This window comes from Rhamphochromis sp. 'chilingali' (assembly GCF_963969265.1).
Source record: "Rhamphochromis sp. 'chilingali' genome assembly, chromosome: 16".
Taxonomy (NCBI): Eukaryota; Metazoa; Chordata; class Actinopteri; order Cichliformes; family Cichlidae; genus Rhamphochromis; species Rhamphochromis sp. 'chilingali'.
The window spans coordinates 35,263,491-35,272,459 of NC_137943.1; the positions used below are offsets into that span (position 1 = coordinate 35,263,491).

The window sequence follows — 8,969 nt, forward strand, 5'->3', positions numbered from 1 at the left end:
AGCTAACTTACACTGGCTTCCTGTGAAATTTCGCATTGATTTTAAAATTCTTTTACTCACTTATAAACTCTTAAATAACGTTGCCCCTGGCTATTTAACAGAACTTCTCCATTTGTATAATCCTAAAAAAGCACTAAGCTCTTCAAACCAGATGCTCTTAATGCAACCTAAGTCCAGGCTGAAAACCAGAGGTGATCGTGTCTTTGCTATTGCAGCTCCTGAACTGTGGAACATTCTCCCTAATGCCATTCGCTCTTCTGAGTCTATTCAGTCTTTTCTTGCTTAAAGACCCATCTTTTTACTCTGGCTCTGACTTAAGATAGTTTGACTATCATTTGGTTGGCTTCTAAGTTTGTCTTGTCTTGTCTTGTTGTTTTTAAATTTGCTATATAAATAATTTTGATTTGATTGATTGATATCGGGGCTGCCACATGAAGGGGCAAAGTGAACAATTTTATGAATACCCCCGAAAAAAACTTTAATTAGTGTAAATTATCCTCTAATATCAACAATATCCTGGAACACCAACAGAGATCGTTGTGTTTCACTGGGAACACAAAACAGAGAAAATTCCAGACTGTCTGTTAAAGTTGTTGATGGTCAAAGATGAATGGATCTTCAGATCTGCTCTGCTGCAGTGACAGACTCTGCTGTGAGGCCCACAGTGACAGCAAACCCACAGAGATGCTCCACTAGAGGGCGACATCATCCAGTAGGCGGGGCTCTCCTTCTGCACTGTGTTCAACCATTGTGTCAATAATAAGTGCTGCTGTGAAGAGAACAATTCTCAGACTGAATGTTGAACATCAGCTAGTTTCTCCTGTTGATTTAAACCTTGTTGTACAGATGGAACATTGGCTGTGGATTATTCTTGCTGCTCTTTTCTTTGGTGAGATACAAACATCAACATGTTTCCTCTGCACACGACTCACAACAAGGACAGAAAGAGGAGATTTAATCATTTTACACTGTGGAACTTTTCAATAACTTCAATCATGTTTATTGATCCATCTCTTCCTCTGCATGTTCTGTTCTTCCTCAGAGTGTAAAGGAGAAGACAAAGTGATCCAGGAACAAGGAGATGTCATTGCTGCTGAAGGAGACACAGTTACACTTGGATGTAGATTTGAAACCAGTGACCCAGGCCCGACTTTGTTCTGGTACAAACAGAAAAATAACTGCTCGCCAAAACTTTTAGTTCAACGATTTTTCTTATCAGCAGATAATTCTGAAGCAAAGGACAGATTTGATGCCGAAGTCGACAAGAAAGAAAAATCAGTTCCTCTGAAGATCCAGAAGCTTCAGCTGTCTGACTCTGCTGTGTACTACTGTGCTCTGCGGCCCACAGTGACAGGAAACAGCAAAACTCTGCACAAAAACCTTTGGAGCAAAGACAACAGAATACTCCACAACATCCACTAGAGGGAGCCACACACTGTTAAACCTCTGATTCTTGTGTCATTGGACTGATGACAAAGACAACAGAGAAATGAAGCAGTAAAGATCAGAGACAGAGACAGAGCTGCTGTGGAAGCACAGAACTGTTTGATTGGCTGAGCTATTAAACTGACCCCGCCCACTGAAGTTGAGCTCATCCAATGACATTATTTGTTGGTCATTGTGCTGCAGTGGAAGAACATTGTTCATGTGCTGTCTGTCTGGCTTTAATAACTCCAAAGACATGTTGCTGCACCTCTTTTTGCTTCTATCTCACATTATAGGTGAGTTTAAGAACAGGGATTAAAGTTTAGTTGAAGCTGCTGCATTAAGCAGATATACAGACTGCATTTCACTACTTTTCTTCTTTCTTTTTCCAGGACTAACAGCTGGAGACTCAATCACTCCTCAACAACCTGAAGTCACTAAAACAGAAGGAGAATCTGTCACACTCACATGTAGCTATGAGACAGATGCAAGTGATGTTTGGCTTTATTGGTACAGACATGATTCTGACCTTCAGGCTCCTCAGTTTATACTCTGGAAAGGAGCAAAAGACAACAGTGGTGATGAATATATCCCTGATGATCGATATGACTCAGAAACATCTTCTACATCAACTAATCTGACCATAGCAGCCCTAACCCTGGCAGACACAGCTCTCTACTACTGTGCTCTACAAACACAGTGATACAAAGTGTAGAAGAGGCTGTACAAAAACCTGAACACAGATATCTGACTACTCTTCAAAGAGGAGGGAAGTGGTATTCAAAGCACAGCTTCATATCAGATGGATTCTGCTAATTCCTGTTTTATCAGAGTCACTGTGGTTACAGCTGCTAATGAAACACTGTGGGAGGATTCACATGAGCAGCAAATCCACACCAACCACAAACCAACTGCAGGAACGTTCAGACATGAAGAAACAAAGTAACTGTTGCAACTGGAAAGCAACACCTGCTGAATTTTAATGTACTGACAACTTATAAAAGAACATTAAATGCTAAATGGCCTGTATTTGTATAGCACTTTATTATTTATTATTTATTTATAGATTTCATTAGACCAGCGGTCTCCAACCTTTTTTGCGCCATGGACCAGCCTTTAAGGCGTCGCGGATAAATACAACAAAATAAAACCAGTACTGATATGGAAAAAAAGATTTATTCATTACACACTTGAAAAGACCCAGGAAAACCGAGTTAACGATAAAAACGTAACAAAATAACGCTAAAAACCGATAAAAAACCCTGAAAACCACCCGAGGCTCAACTCTTGCGGCCCGGTACCAAACGACTCCGTGGCCCTGGGGTTGGGGACCACTGCATTAGTTAGAAGGTGCAAAAATGCACCTGAAGCAAAATAAACAGAGTGACAGAGGTTTATCTCTTTACGGTTAAACTGTCACATCCATATGCTGTGATGTAAGCATCGTCCTGTAGAAAAGACAAGTGTTGGATACCAAGAGTACACGTTATTGCAATCTGATGACAGAAGCACGCTGGCAGTTCAACCTGATGAACATGAACTTCAGACTTTCAGAGAAGAATCAGAAACATTCCCACACAAGCTGAACTCCAAATCTCTGTAAAAATGCCAAAGGCAGAAGTTTCCTTTCACATGCTGCACCTTGTTCTGAGCAGCCACCTATCTAACATGCTGTCAGGATCTTTGAATTTCATTCTGAGGAAGCGTAACAGGAACCTGAAATAAAGACCAAGAGGAGACACAGACTGTGGGAGGAGCTGAGGTGAAGTACAGAACAGAAAAACTCCACAGTACACAGAGTTCATCATACAGACCACACAAACCCTCTTTATTCAACATGCTGTCGTTCAGCTGCTCCACACATCCTCTGCTGATTATAATGATTCTAACAGGTACGCTAATATCTGTACATTTAAAAATGCTTTTCATTCCAGTGATTCATAAATATATTTCAATATTTATAATTCGTATAAAGCATATTTCTCTCATTTTAGCTGTTTGCTGTCAAGATCTCACTCCAACCAACAAAGAAGAGTTCAGTGTAGAACGCAGCACTGTTACTCTGTCCTACAAATACTCCAAGGAAGCAACTGGAAGTGATTATTTCTACTGGTATCAGCAACATCCAGGAAAACCACCAGAGTTCCTGATCTCTCACACAGGAACAGGAAGGAAAATATCAGATCCAGTCCCTGGAATCACTTTTAATGTGAGTGGAGATAAAACACTGATGACTCTTCAGATCTCCTCTGCTGCAGTGTCTGACTCTGCTGTGTACTACTGTGCTGTGAGGCCCACAGTGACAGGAAACAGCAAAACTCTGTACAAAAACCTTTGGAGCAAAGACAACAGAATACTCCACAACATCCACTAGAGGGAGCCACACACTGTTAAACCTCTGATTCTTGTGTCATTGGACTGATGACAAAGACAACAGAGAAATGAAGCAGTAAAGATCAGAGACAGAGACAGAGCTGCTGTGACAACCAAACTACAAGTTTTTGTGACACTGATGACAGTTTGTAAATGATGGAGGTCAGACAGAAAATAAGAAGTTTGTGTTCCTCTGGCGCACAAGAAAATCCTTGAGGAGCCTCCGACTTCACCCAGAGGCAGACTGGTGACAAACATCATTTATTATAACACAAAAAACTGAGTACACTCCTCACATGTTTGTAAATATTTTGTTACATCTTTTCATGGGACAACATTGAAGATATGACAGTTGAATTTGGTGTTATTGCTCTCTCTCATACTGGTCACTGGAAGTCTAAAATCGCACATCATGGCAAAGAAATTCTCTGAGGATATATAAAAAAAAAATCGTTACTCTACTGTACATAAAAATGTCCTAGGCTTTAAGAATATCGCCAACAGCCTGAAACTGAGCTGCAGCACAGTGGCCAAGACCATACAGCAGTTTAACAGGACAGGTTCAGAACAAGCGTCGCCATGGTCGACCAAAGAAGTTGAGTGCACGTGCTCAGCGTCACATCCAGAGGTTGTCTTTTAAAAATAGATGTATGAGTGCTGCCAGTGCTGATGTTGTTCCCGTGGATGAAACACCCGACGGTGACACGTGGACCTGCCTGGAGACTGATGCATGATGAGGGCTGCGACGTCATGATGCCTGTAACGAAGAAACCACCTGAATGTTGCACTGCAGTGCAAAGCTAAGGCCGCTCCGAGACCGTCAGAACAAACCAAGCTACTGAGAACACAATCAGCAGAATATCTGTTATAATAGAAAATGATCATATCTGTCATTAAAACGATCATTAGCTGCACCTGAAGTCACACAGTCCATTTTACTGTATGATTAATCAGAATATAAGGGAGACGTCTGCCTCTGTACTTCAGCATCTTAACGCACACATACCGGATTATTTACACTTTACATTTTCAACGATAGATTTACTTTTAATGTAATATCTTCACAGTTCTAACTTTTTGCTGTTACATAAAGAACACTAAAATCCAGGCTGATTTCAGCGCCTGCTGTTTGCATGGAGCGCAGCGCAGTCCTGTCCTCTGTTTGCTCTTTGTTAGCTCACATCTCCAAAAAGTCCTCACAATCAGAAACGTCCCGCAGAGCTGTGATCAGGATCCTCCCTCAGAGGGACACTCACCTGTCCTGTGCAGCTTGATTTGGGGTTTCCAGGTGATATCCAGCAGTCTGCGCTGACGGTCGATCTCTTCCTCGTACTGGACGATCGTTTTTTCAAACTCCAAGAATATTTGTTCAGCAGCAGCAGTTAGTCGCTCGTTGATGAACTCTCTCAGATACTGAACTGCACTCAGAAAAATTATGGTTCTTAAGTGGTTCTTCAGATGTCTTCATGGTTCTTTAAAGAACCATCATACGTCAAAGAACCTTTTTATTTTGTGGATGGTTCTTCAGCTATTACAAATGGTTCTTTAAAGAACAAAAGGTTCTTCATCCTTAGCAATCTAAGTTTGATGGTGTAAATGGCATAAATATTTATTCACTATAATGAGGCTGTGAATTATACTGTGTGTTTTCTTTGTGTGCATGTGTGTGCGAAGGGGAAGGGCGGGATACCTGGCAATTACCCTTTAAGAGAAGATGGTAGGAAACTGAATATTCAAATAAAAGTTAGAAATATTTGCAAACAATAGACACAATACACACATTCAAGTACTGTACTTTAGTTTTAAATTTTAATAAAGCATTACTATTTTCTACTCCAAGGCATTACTTTTGAGATTATTATATATTTTTGAAAATATAGCATAATGATAATACTAGTTATTGTAAACTTTACAAACCACCCAGCAGTATGTAAAGTCAAATTATAAAATACAAGTAAATAACAATTGCAGAACAGAATGTCAGTGTAATGGACACAGACTTCGTTTTGACAAAGCGCACTGCTTAGGTAAATGATCTGAGTAGTTGTTCATCACTGAGCAATTTGTTAATATGTGTTTCGAGCCAAATAAATGACAGGGAGAGAGAGAGTGACGTCAGAACACGTCATACTGTAACCTCCCGGGAGCAGACGGAGGGGGTCAGTCGTTGGGATGCGCATGCGCAGACAGAGTGTGCGAGCGGCGGGCCTTGACCTTCGGGAAAAAAAACTCACGGACGGTGACAGCGAAACGGATAACAGTCTTCAGTACCTGCTGGACTTTGAAGCTGTGGATTCTGGGATTGTTAGAAAAGGTAAAACATTTTCATTGAAACCTTATTACTGTTTTGTTTTTGTTACTCGTCATTGTAGCTTGCTGTTAATGTTGTGCTAACAGTAGCGATTAGCTAGATACGTTAGCCGTTGAGGTCAACGCAATTTAGTATCCAACTGTTTTCCTAACAAAACCACTGTTATAATGAAGTGAAGCTGCTCCCAGCTAATTTGAACCTTTGGCTTCTAAAATATGTGGTTCAATTGCGTGCTGCGTACATAACCTAATGTCAGCTAGACCGAAATTAAAATGTAATATATTGTTAAAGTCACTAAAATGGCGCCTGAAGCCTGTTGTGACGTGAGCTCTGTGTCTGCTCTAGAAACTCTGAAAGTCTGTAGATCTGAGCCGTACATTAAATACTCACATGAACCTGTACTTTGAATTCTGTATGAGCTGTATAAAATACAGCTATGCATAAGAGTTTTGAATGAATAATTAGATTAGATAACTCTTTATTGTCTAATCGAATTATATAGAAATGAATATAAATGTGACATGAGAAGGTGTGTCTTTGACTGTTCCTGCATAACTTAGTTTCGGACTAGTTGACAAGTTATGCTCCGGTCATTTGATGTTTCCAAGGTAGATGTTCTTTTGTAATATAGTTAATTTTTTTGTATATTTCATTTATCCACCATCATACATCATACATACAAGCTAAGAAGAGGTCGTTATACTAACAAGAGGTATCAACGCTGGGCCAAAGTTCAGCACATGGTTAAAGTTTGTAATCCAGCCAGGGTGTAAATATCACTCAGCAGCCAGAGCTGAAGCAGGTAGCATCAACACATAAATCTACTCTACCCGGCTTAAATCACAAGAGCACCTCTGACCAAAAAGCTGTAGATTTTTCTTGTTTGCACAAATTAATCCAGATTCACATTAATTGTGTTCACAGCTCCAACAAAATGAGGAAGAGGAGGGGGAGAAACACAATTAGGTTGAATTACAATTGGATGGAAGGCGAGGACAAGGAGAAGGAAGCTTAGGATGAGGAGGAAGAGAAGCAGCAGGAGCATCTTTAGGGATCCCTATGATGTCATTTAGGTTTGTTTCATTAATATGGTCCTCTCACAAAGAACGATGACTTGTTTTAGTTCACGTACTTCCTGTATTAAATAGTGATGTGCAAAATGTTGTGAAAAACCATGGAGCAGGTATGTATAGTGCATCTGCAGGTAAATGAACATCAAATCTCTAAGACAGACTGAAATTTGTATATTTATCACCCTTATGATAAAACCCATGTCAGCCATTGGTTTATGGACTTTGTATTTTGAAGCCTCAACATTTGCTTTCTTGCTGTTGCTATGTTGGGACCATATTAGGATGAGGGATCAGAATCTGGAGTCATGCACACTATTGTTTCATTTAGTGTGTATCCATAAGATTCGTACAGCAGATCCAAGTTGTGCCTTGAAAACAGGAAAGTCGTCTGCATAGAGGAGAACTGTAATAGCAGGCTTGTAAAAAGTGAGGCTTTGTGCTCTCGTTTTACTTCTGTCACCCTGTTTTGATGCAGAATTCACTTGAAATCAGGCAAGAACTGGACTTATTTTTTTATGTGTTCTTGTGAATTGATTGTGTATCGCATATGTTTGATTTGACTTTCTGCAAGACAACAGTCGTCCACTGGCCAAAAAAGTTTTCCAAATACCTCCACGTGATCTAGCCTGGATTTAGAAAAGAATAGCAAAAAAATCTGCACCTCCTGCTTCAGATGCAATTTGTGTTTCTGTGTTCAGAGGCAGCGGCGAGAGGGGAGACCTCGGCTCATCCAGCTGGAGAGCCTGACCAGGAGGAGTCGAACATTAACTGAGCTCTTCCAGGGCACCCTGCAGACTCGGCTGCTGGCATCGGCGAGGGATGACGTGAACGCCAAACTGGAGTCCATCACAGGTCAACTGCAGGTATGCGAGTCAGACCTTCTGAGGAGGGTTTCACTTTTCTCTTCTTTATAATTGACTCTTTTCTCTCTCTTTCAGCTCCTTGTCTCAGAGTGGGAGGGATTTGAAGCACAAAGGGAGGAACTTGTCATTTGGTTGGCTGATATGGATGTGAGGTTGACCAGCTGACAGGAAACACCAGTGGAAAAACTGAAACAACTGCAGGTGTGGGCTTGTTTTGATGTGACATATACAGGGAGTGCAGAATTATTAGGCAAGTTGTATTTCTGAGGAATAATGTTATTATTGAACAACAACCATGTTCTCAACGAACCCAAAAAACTCATTAATATCAAAGCTGAATGTTTTTGGAAGTAGTTTTAGTTTGTTTTTAGTTTTAGCTATTTTAGGGGGATATCTGTGTGTGCAGGTGACTATTACTGTGCAGAATTATTAGGCAACTTAACAAAAAACAAATATATACCCATTTCAATTATTTATTTTTACCAGTGACACCAATATAACATCTCCACATTCACAAATATACATTTCTGACATTCAAAAACAAAAACAAATCAGCGACCAATATAGCCACCTTTCTTTGCAAGGACACTCAAAAGCCTGCCATCCATGGATTCTGTCAGTGTTTTGATCTGTTCACCATCAACATTGCGTGCAGCAGCAACCACAGCCTCCCAGACACTGTTCAGAGAGGTGTACTGTTTTCCCTCCTTGTAAATCTCACATTTGATGATGGACCACAGGTTCTCAATGGGGTTCAGATCAGGTGAACAAGGAGGCCATGTCATTAGTTTTTCTTCTTTTATACCCTTTCTTGCCAGCCACGCTGTGGAGTACTTGGACGCGTGTGATGGAGCATTGTCCTGCATGAAAATCATGTTTTTCTTGAAGGATGCAGACTTCTTCCTGTACCACTGCTTGAAGAAG

General features: G+C 40.6%; 1 long non-coding RNA gene across 1 annotated transcript; it reads left to right on the forward strand.

Annotated features, from left to right (window-relative positions):
* The first annotated feature begins 6,741 nt into the window (after window positions 1-6,741).
* On the forward strand, window positions 6,742-8,708 carry LOC308383730. The gene is made up of 3 exons (XR_013969211.1): window positions 6,742-7,182; window positions 7,881-8,045; window positions 8,121-8,708. It is a non-coding gene; the product is annotated as an uncharacterized lncRNA (long non-coding RNA).
* The last annotated feature ends 261 nt before the right edge of the window (window positions 8,709-8,969 follow it).